This window comes from Rosa chinensis, chromosome 1, assembly GCF_002994745.2.
Source record: "Rosa chinensis cultivar Old Blush chromosome 1, RchiOBHm-V2, whole genome shotgun sequence".
Lineage (NCBI taxonomy): Eukaryota > Viridiplantae > Streptophyta > Magnoliopsida > Rosales > Rosaceae > Rosa > Rosa chinensis.
Genome location: NC_037088.1, coordinates 55,073,813 through 55,084,454, shown reverse-complemented (window position 1 = coordinate 55,084,454; position 10,642 = coordinate 55,073,813). Strand labels below are relative to the sequence as shown.

Here is a 10,642-nt window from a genome sequence, read left to right as displayed (position 1 = left end):
CCCCATTGCCATGATCCAATCACTTTAGGCATAATTTGTTTTCTGGGTTTCTGGGATATACGACTATATGTATATCTTAATTTCCAAAATTCTATTTTTTTCTGCATTTATGGTATTCTTGTTTGTGCTAAAAGCAGTGGGTCGATTTCATATAATGCAATCATGTCAAAATTCTGTTCAAATTCGTGCTAAAAGCAGTGGGTCAATTTCGTTGCTGCTGAAGTTCTCATAGACATCAAAAATATCTTTGCAGTATCTTCCTCTGATTCTAATTCCATACCCTCATATGGTTCTAAAGAAAAATAAGTTATGCGTAAGAGAACTCTCTACAACACCCTCCGTTGATTCCAAAAAAATATAAAAGAACAAGAGTAAATGAATTTTTTGAACTGTGAAGAAGAATCCTGCACTTGGTAAAATGTATGTTCAAAGTTGTGTTGAAAATGGAGGATTGATTCTATTTTCTAAAAAGTCCATATCCATTTTAGTCATTGTACTTTGTTAAAGTATTTTTGTTTAAACTTTAACAAACACTTGACATTGCTTTTCATAGTTAGATTAATTTTAACAATATAATTTACCAAACACTTAATTGAGTTTATGAACCGCTGATTATTCTCACAATTAAGTTTTTTTAAAACTGAGTATTCTCACAGCAATATCAAACTAAGCCTTGATGTTTGAATTTTGTAATATGCGGTTTGGTTAAGATTGCTTTCTATCCCCCATAGAATAATAATAAACAATTGTTACTTCACTTTCTTGCTGTTTCTACTTCATGTTTAAAGAGAGCCTTTTGCAATTTGTATCTATGGCAGCAAGTGAGTACTATTCCCTCCATTCTTTCCTTTTTCAATGAAGGTTTACAATCCATGTTTGCCCAATTTCAATTAGGGATCATATTGATTGCTCTCACTGTACACTTTAATAAAATGGTTTCTATTATTTCCTCATTATTTGAGTGTGATGCTTGTGTATATCTTTCCATAATAATTTTTTTATGTACAACTGAGATCACAAAGGTCTAACATGATTCACATTCCAAATAAGATGGGGGAAGAACAATGCACCAGAGTTGTATAATATCATTAATTAATATTTATCTATTTAATAACGGATGTTCTCACTTTTTATAAATATTAACGGCTCATATGTTTTGGAACAAGATCAAACTCAATCTAAAACTTCAATGATGTTTGTAGGTCAGTTGTCTAGATGTATCCTTTTGCGTCCGGACTCATATGTAACAAGATCAAATTTGGAGTCATTGACATTCAAATGGGTATATATATATTTTTTTCATTATAATCTAACCGTTTTAGACTACTTTTTACTTGATTAACTAAAAAAGACGAGTCTTGTTAGACATTATCTCTTACTATCATTAGATAATGACTCTCTATCTTACCATAATGTGTGTTATTGCTTCACTTAAGATAATGGGTTGAAAACTTGAAATCCCCACCTCAAAAAACCAATAATCTAGTGCAAATTATCCAATAATTTAGTGCAAATTATTGAGTTATAATGGGGCTATTATTTACCCATCATGTTACATAAGATTTTGAGTAAGAAAACACCAAAAGACAGTGGCTCCCTCCATTATAGTCACGTTGAGAAAATTCGAGTAAACAATAGAACCCAACAAGAAGAAGAAGAAGACAGCGACTCCTTACAACCACCCCCAGAAACCGTTAAACCGGAAGTTGATCAGAGAGCCGAGGATTGATCATGGAGGTCCGTCCCAATCAGACGGCGGACAACTCGTCGGCGCCGCCGCAGCGTAGCCAGCGCAATACCTCTCAGAAAAAGCCGTTGGCTTCTCCAATTCCGGTCGACTCCTCCTCCGTTTCTCAAAGGTTGGTGCTTTTTTGTTTGGATCACCAAAAAGTTGAAGTCTTTATACTGATGTGGTTTGTTTCAATCTTGTAGGCTTCAGAAGGAGTTGATGTCTCTAATGGTATACTATGCTTTCTCTCAATCTCTTTTCTTTTCTTTTTGGTTCTTTGATTTTGATATTTCCTGGTGATTTTGATGCTTAAAAGTTTCATTTGTTATTGGCTGTGATAGTTTTGGTTGTAATCTTGAACTGGTTTGCAGTGGTTTCCTGTTGATTTGTTTCCTCTTATATGAACTTGGTTATAGATTGTTGTTAGGAACTACTTGTCTTACAACTTGGGTGGTTGTCTAGGCTTTTCAAAGGAGTGTTTCTTTATTGTAATTGTGTAATCATATCAAATTCTGTAGTTTTAGGAAGCAATGCCACCCATTTAAAGAGAAAAGGAACCTGAATATATATAAGAGAGTACACACTACACAAACCACGAGGGGAGAGGGAGGGAGAGGGAGGGAGGTAGCTAATCAAAATGTATAGGTTGAGCAACACAGTGATTGGGTTCTTGAACCCCTTCACTCTATAAGCATCAATACCTATTATTGGTGGTTGTCTATGGATGGCAAGGAGCAGTACAACATGTGAAAGCTTCCTCCAAACCCCACTCTTAGTGATTGGCTTTGTTGTGCTAATCATATCTCTGGCTGGGTTCATTGGTGCTTGTTTCAATGTTGCTTGGCCGCTTTGGGTGTACTTAGTAGTCATGCTTTTCCTTATTGCAACCCTGATGGGGTTGACTGTGTTTGGGTTTGTGGTTACAAGTCAAGGTGCTGGAGTTGATGTGCCTGGTAGGGCATATAAGTAATACCATCTTGAGGATTACTCACCATGGTAGAGGAAGAGGATTAAGGACCCCTACTACTGGAGCAACATTAGGAGTTGTATTTTGGGGTCTAAGACATGTGCAAACCTTCTTCTTTGGACTCCTCTCGATTATCTTGAGGGATATGTCTCCAATACAGGTATGTACATCATTTATTAATGCACATATGGTATCTGGAACTTTTGTTTGGTGATTGACTTGCTATTCAAATATAAGGCCATGGTCTTGTATGTCTGGGACTCTTTTCTATTCAATTTTTCTTCCTATTCCTATTTTCTCTACATTATTTGCAAGATTTGTTTCTTTTGGTTTCGCTCATGTTTGTTTCATTTGTTTGAAAAAAAAAAAAATAAGACTACTTAAGTTTGGAAATGAACGCGGTAATTTGGAAATAAGCACAATATAACTCATAAGCATATCAAAAGAAAGACATAACTCATCAGCTAGCATATCATTCCAACTTGATCATTTTTTTTCAACCCTTGATGATTGATATGTATATATATAGAATAGTTAGTGAAGCATGCCTCCTCATGTATTAACCATAGAAGTAGATTTGATCAACTATTAAGTGCATACTTTGGTTGTAGTTTGGTTGTTGCAAGCCACCAACAGATGCAACTACAACATGGCAACAACAGTGAGTCAAGACCCAGATTGCTACCGGTGGAACAATGCCCCGAATTTGTTATGCTACGAGTGTGATTCATGCAAGGTAGGAGTGCTTGAAAATATCAAAAGGGACTGGCACAAGCTCTCTGTTCTCAACATGTTGTCCTCATTGGAATATATTCCATTGAATGCTGTGCTTTCCAAAACACAAAAAGAGCTGAAACCGGTTACCCCTATGGCCAGAACCGGATGCCTACAGTCTGACCCAGATGGAATTACCACTGGTGAGTTAATAGAGTACTTATACTATCTGCACCTAACTTAATGAGAGTCATAATTACAAGTTAACAACTAGGTCTGAAGGCATGAAATAGGATATTTCTGATGTTTTATGTAAACATTATGTGTTTGTGTTCCTAAATCCCATGCTAATCTTTCCCAAAACCCAACACTAAGTACAGTCCATGCTAATCCTTTTTCACTTCAGTTAAGAGAAATAAAATTGATCATCAAAGTTGTCCTGAAAATGGTCTGGTGATTCTGAATCTTGGTATGAGATTTGTCTATAAAGTGTTAGCCATGCCACTTGTAGATATGCGTATGCAGGCCTCAGTTAAATCTTTCAAATTCTATGCCTCTCATTAATTCATGCTTTATCTCAATTCGGTGTTTTTTTATTTTTTTGGGATTACTGATTTACTGGTGAATTAAGACTACTTAATCCCTGCACTCAACTCATAATTCATCATACTTGTCTGATCGAGGTGGTAGATAGTGTTTAAAATGATGTACGTAGTTAAGATTAGGGTTAGACATTATGAGTTTAGAGTAGTTGTTGGAATGATAACTAGATGAATGTCTAATGCTACTAGGTTTTGGACCTAAGCAGTAGATGATCAAAACCTGAATAATTTTTCTTTTTCAAATTACTAGGTTTTGTGGCTGTGGTTAACCACAAGGTGGGAGGTTCGAACCCTCCTTCTAGCGTCAATGTTCCGGTCTGGTTCCGGGGGGAACCAAGGATCACCGTGAGAGCCATTATCTTCCCTGTCAACTATAAACAGAGACCAAAGGGAAGACTAGGGTTACCGACCTTTGACCCACCGATGCCTAAGTCAGCTACATGTAAGAATGTAGATAAGGTAGGAGTGAGTGAAGAATAGGGGCTTACCTTGAATGAGTGGAGATGCAGGTATATATAGTGTAGGTTTGGGCTTGTCACCCTTTTGTTTCCCACTAGCAACAATGCCCGCGCTTTGCCGCGGGATGTGAATCGTAACCATAATGTTTTTTCTTACTCCCTAAACTTAAAAAGGAAAGGATATAAATGATAGAATTGTTTTCATTACTGTTGATCATCTAAAACAAAAGATGATCTTATCATAGTAGTGGGTCTAAAAAAGTTGGTCTATTGTAAAATTCAATTCAAAAATAATAGATAAAATCAATACACGCAATAAAGACCAAACAATGTGGTATCCCTTTTCGATTCCAAGCATCAGAAGTATGTATGAAGTAAGTCATGCATCAGAAGTATTTGTACAATTATCCTATCTACTAATGTACAAAGACCAGATTGCATAAACCAACAAAGGAAGGAGGGGGGAAAAAAATTACAGGAGAGAAAATTACATGATTCACTTGGTTGTTGACAACTTGAAGCAGAACAAACCTTTTGAAAGGACTTTGCATCCAACAAAGCAATGTCTTCTTATGGAGTAGTTGCTGTACACAGATCACTGCGGTTCCAAAAAAAAAAAAAAAACACACACACACACACTCTTATCAACAACTTAAAGTAGTCAATTGTTACAATACTAATTTCTGATCTAACCTGTCATAAGAGTAAATATATAGGCACTGCAGATAAAAAATGGGGGAAGATATAATATATGGTGACCACCTTGTCGCTATACTTAAAACTATTATGCTAATGTTCCTATTGCATAAAAACGCAATAATGTTCCTATTGATTTCAGATTCCAGGTTCAAGATAAGCATTCATTTTCTAGTATGAAAATGGAGCAGGGGTTTAAATTGTTCAATATAAATGCAATAGAGTTAGCTTACTTAAATCATTGAACAGTGCAAGGGGAATTAGTATCATAATTAAATAAGAAGAAGAAGCAAATTCATTTCAATATCTCAATTTGCGAAACATAAATCAAAATAATGAAACTCATGTTAGCTCAACTACTGATTCCTTACTCCTTTCGCCAATATTTAACTCCTAACATAAATAATTCAGAAGGACAGTATATACAATAGGTTAAGTTGCAACTAAAATTAAATACTTACCTTTAGTTTCTTCTCTGACCTTGCTGCATCTAATGTTTCAAACTACAATTGGCTCCCTCTCCTTGATTCCAAATGCAAATCTGGAAATTCTAAATTAAAACACAGGACGTATTATATACATATATACAATCAAATAAGATTAATAGGCAGAATAAGAATAAAATAGAAGACATGATCAAATAAGAGGCAGAATATGAGATTACTAAGAAGACGCTGGAAGTAATCCCCGCGCTTTGCTGCGGGATGTAACATTATCAATGAATTAGATGTAATAGAACTAAACTTAAAAGGACGACAAAATTGTTTTCAATTGTCTTGAGACCATTGCTACATTATAAATCAAGGATCTCAGACAAAATTGTACAATATGACAAAATAGTACAATATCATCACTGCAGATCATCTAAAACAAAAGATGAATTAAAGTTTCTACTGGCAACATTTTCCATTATAGTAGTTTTCAAAAAATAGGCTATCTTAGTTTAAGGTCAACTTGGTTACAATTGCTGAATGGAACATTTTCTAAAAAATAGTTGTTCCAGGTGTATATATACAAAAGGTGTTAGCGTATCAAAAGTTGGTCATGAGTCTCTCCAAAAACATTGTTTGCTGCAGTTCTATCTATACAAAAAGGGTGCAGCAACAAATAGTAATTCAGCAGGGAATAAAATTTAGAAAAGGAGACTGAAATAGTGACCACTGACCAGGATCACACTGCTTATAAAATTTCTTCAAAATCTGCAAACAAAAATCGAGAGCAAGGAAAATTCATACTCAATATCCAAAACTTTACTAAGAGGAGGAAACCAATTGGAAACTGGAAATTGATTATCTAAATAGTGAAATGATACATAATAAAGGATACAATTAAATGATATCAAATCCATTATTATGCATCACTTCACTATTTAGGTAATACAAACCCAACAGAACAGCATTCACTGACTATAAATATCCCAGAGATTCATTTGAAAGTTAAACACTACGTATGAATCTGTAACTCATATCAATATCAGCAAAAGAATAATGCAATAGAAGGGAACAACAGTGAACTACTGAAGTTCATGTATAGAATTAAGCTTTGAAATTAAGAATATTGCGGAAGATTAACAAAAAGGCATCAATGACACTACTAAGGGACATGTATGTTAACTGTATACAAAAGTGCACATGATGAGGCATCAACCAAATGTTAATACAAATAAAAGAACCAAGCTGAGAAGGTAACTTAATTGCAGCAGTTACAGAATTCTACAAAACATAGCACTTATCAGAGGATTCCAGTAATAAAGTTAGGACTACTTGCAGCAACTGCCCCTAAAAAGTCATCGATCCTCAAAAATAAGCCAAGAAGGTCAAAATCCCTACTTCTTCAATAATTCCCAGAAATAACACGAATAAAAAAAATAAAAAAAATTCATCGAAACAAAACTTAGATTAATTTCAACGATCAATATCAAGGAGTGATGATTAAGGAAAAGAAGCGCAAAGAGAGAGCCGGGGAAAAAAAAAAAAAAAAGAGGATGCCGTGGCTCATCAACTGCAATCACAAAATGATTCAAAACCTCATTCCTTATCATCAACTATTCCAATCCTTCACCCATCAAATACAGCACCCAGAAAGAATTTCAAATCACATTCTCACAAATTCACAAATAACTTCCACTTGTCCTATTTGAAAGCGAGAAATATACTTAAATGAGAAAAGGCACAGAATACTCAATCAACTTAACACAGGACCAGCTACTTGATCGTATTTGAAAGCGAGAAATATACTTAAATGAGAAAAGGCACAGAATACTCAATCAACTTAACACAGGACCAGCTACTTGATCGTATTTGAGAGCGAGAAATATACTTAAATGAGAAAAGGCACAGAATACTCAATCAACTTAACACAGGACCAGCTACTTGATCGTATTTGAGAGCGAGAAATATACTTAAATGAGAAAAGGCACAGAATAAAAGATTGAAGTCTCACCTATGAAATTCGAGATGAAACTGATTTCCCTTCTTCCCTTTTCTATTTGAATGCCTCAGACTTTACAAAGACTGCAAATTATGGAAAATCAAAAGTTATTTAGAGATAAGAAAAAAAAATTAGTTCTAACATCAGAAATTCCCAACATTGTCTTTGGTCACAAATTCCCATAAAACAAAAATTGTTCTCTCTGTTGTTTTAAATAAAGCTGACAGCCAATTTTCACTTATACTATTTAAGATTACTCTTAATGCTTTAGCTGTTTGAAGATCACATCTCATTGAACCCCACTTACTCAGAATCCACTATTAAATATGGTTCAGAGCACGATAATTATGAAACCAAACCCAAAACCTCTCTAAGAAAACCAAACTCCAACAGCTCACTTTCAAAAAAAGAGGGGAAAAAAAAAACTCACCACCAAAAGACACTAATCAAACTTGTTAAGAACAGTAAACAAAGAAAACAGCAAAGAAAAGTTACCTCGAGCAAAAACTCCAAAATCAACACAGACCAATAAAAAACAAATCAAAGAAAAACAGATAGCAGCAGCAGACATTCCAATTTCACACCAGCACTTCAAGTATAATCATATCAAATCAAGGACGACATACAAAAATTCATCCAATCAAGGAAGCCACTATCTAATGTCTCATAAATAAAATAAAATAAAATAAAATAAATAGAAAAAAGTATAATCCAATAAAAATACCCATCGTAATTGAACAGCCTTAATTTAACAAACTTCCATAACGATACAGAACAAAACAACTCAACTCAACAACCTAATGTCTCTTTTCAACCAACACATAGAAATCCAGAAAGAAAAGGGGTGTAAAACGATGAATGCAAGCAAGAGCCACTACCCTACCAAGCACCCACGGATCAAACAAACCAAACACAAAACCCAATTTCACAATCGAGGATCAAACAAACCAAACACAAAACCCAATTTCACCAAACAAAACAGTGGAAAAAACCCAGAAATCCGAAACCCCCAATTCCCATCCAAAGACCACAACTTTAAACAAAACCCACAATTACCGAGCCCAGAAAAAATCGAATCGAGACAATATTTCAGAAATTCGAAACCCCCAATTTCCTCCAAAGACCACAACTTTAAACAAAACCCAGAATAACCGAGCCCAGAGGAACTCGAATCGAATCGAGACAATATTCAGAGTCGGATGCAATCATTAGGTGAGAGAATTACCGGATTAAATGTTCAAACTTTGGAATCCTAGCTTGAAATGATCGGATTCAATTGGATTGACTAGGCAACGACTCTATGCTTTAGGGATTTGCCTCCGATCTCCAGAAAGCTTGAGCTTTGTCTCTCTTCGAGGAAGCTCAATAACCTCGTGCTGAGTGATCAAATGCAGGTTAGAGACGGAATATTGATTTGAGACGGAAATCAATCCCTTTGCCACAGAAATCAATATTCCTTGCCGCGTATCCCTCCAGTTGCTAAATATCTGCTCCACTGTCAAGTTGATGAGACCCAAAAACACCTGAACCTTCTGGAGTTCTAGCATTCTACTGTCGGCGGGTGTTTATAACAGACCGAATGGCAGGGATGTAACTTAAGAAAAAATTAAGGGCAAAAGCGTCATTTACTTCGGGCTCTAATGAACAGTCCACGCCCTTTAGATTATAGAAGATAATGTGGGCCTAAGTGTGGCCTATTAAAGCTGGGAATGTGAGGCTTATGTATGCATTAGGCTTTGGGACTGTCTTGTAGAGCTAGGACCCAAGCCTCTTCCGGTGGCTATTTATTTGGCCATGTGATTCCGGTGTTTGTGCCCATTATGCATATGGTATGAACAGTATTAATACAAAGGCAGTTTCTTAAAGAGCCTTTAGTAAAGGTCTGGAAATTAACCGTGAAACCTTGGCAAGAGTCTGGTCTTAAGTGTTTGTCATGACAGTTGTAGATCTATATGCAGGCCCAGTATAAAGCTTTCAATCTCTCTGCCTCTCATTAATCACTGCTTTTCTTATGGGGGCCATTTATTTAATTTTGCTTCTTTTTTTTTTTTTTGCAGGTGGAGATGGTGGCATCACAGAAGATAACAGCTTTACTAGTTGAAGAAAGAAACTCTTTTATCTTGTTCTGTAGGTGCTATTAAAAGATGGGATTATCCTGTTTCTTTTTCAGTGTTATATGCATGGGAATTGGAGGTCTCAAAAGCCTTCTTTTTTGCATATACTTCTTTATTTTAGCTAAGTTTTGTACAAAGATATGGATTTACTTTTGTTTCAAAGATCACTGGCCACTACATGTTTCTAACTTTACTATTATAGACTGCCTTTTCCTTTTGACAATGCGGTGTATGTTTTTAAAGCTCTCAACTTAATTTATATGTTTGAGCATGTTTGCTCCTCCTCCTCTTTCTTTACCCTTTAACTTGATTCAAATTTAGTTTTCTACTTTTCTGGCTTTTGAGGGTGGTTTAATTTTTGATAATTATAGCAATCACTGCAGGCTGAAGTTTATGCAACTTGCTTAGACTATAAGATTGTAGGAAGTCTTAGGTTTACCTGGAAGATCGAGTTCCAATTCTGGCCTTGAATAAGTCATTAGTTTTTCATCAACTCGATCTTTTCCCTTCTTTCTGATCACTGTCCCAAGTGAATTGCGCAAATGAATCAAAGCCACCTTCACAGGGACTCTATCTTCAAGTATTACATAAATAGACAAGTTCAATTCTGCTTCAATTTTTGAACTATACTCTTTCTATCTTTCCATCGCAACAATAGTTTGGTAAGTATGATACACTAGGTGGTCCATTCTATGACTCAAGTCATCGTCTTCTAGCTTCTTTTCTTGTATATGAATTAGTGCTAGAATTGTCAGATTCCTATGAAATGTGACTGTAGCAGTCATTTTTGATCAAGGGTTAGGCTGAAGATGTTGGTAAATATGTTGTCTAATTGCTATATTAAAAGGAAAATCAAGAAATCATTTGTGCAGATTATATACCAAATAGAATGGATAGACCTAAACAATACAAAACGATAAAAGTTAGAAAAA

General features: G+C 35.4%; 1 long non-coding RNA gene and 1 pseudogene across 4 annotated transcripts; one reads left to right on the top strand and one right to left on the bottom strand.

Annotated features, from left to right (window-relative positions):
- Positions 1-1,391: 1,391 nt before the first annotated feature.
- LOC112182431 lies at positions 1,392-9,693 on the top strand (annotated as a pseudogene).
- LOC112182433 lies at positions 3,453-9,145 on the bottom strand. 4 transcript variants are annotated; one of them, XR_005810033.1, is made up of 5 exons: positions 8,822-9,145; positions 7,609-7,679; positions 5,628-6,365; positions 4,501-5,068; positions 3,453-3,589 (listed from the first exon to the last, which is right to left on the bottom strand). It is a non-coding gene; the product is annotated as an uncharacterized LOC112182433 (long non-coding RNA). The 4 variants fall into 4 exon arrangements; XR_002929443.2 differs by having other exon boundaries at positions 3,455-3,589; positions 5,628-5,716; positions 8,822-9,144; XR_005810031.1 differs by lacking the exon at positions 3,453-3,589 and adding an exon at positions 3,596-3,610 and having other exon boundaries at positions 5,628-5,716; positions 8,822-9,144.
- Positions 9,694-10,642: the final 949 nt, after the last annotated feature.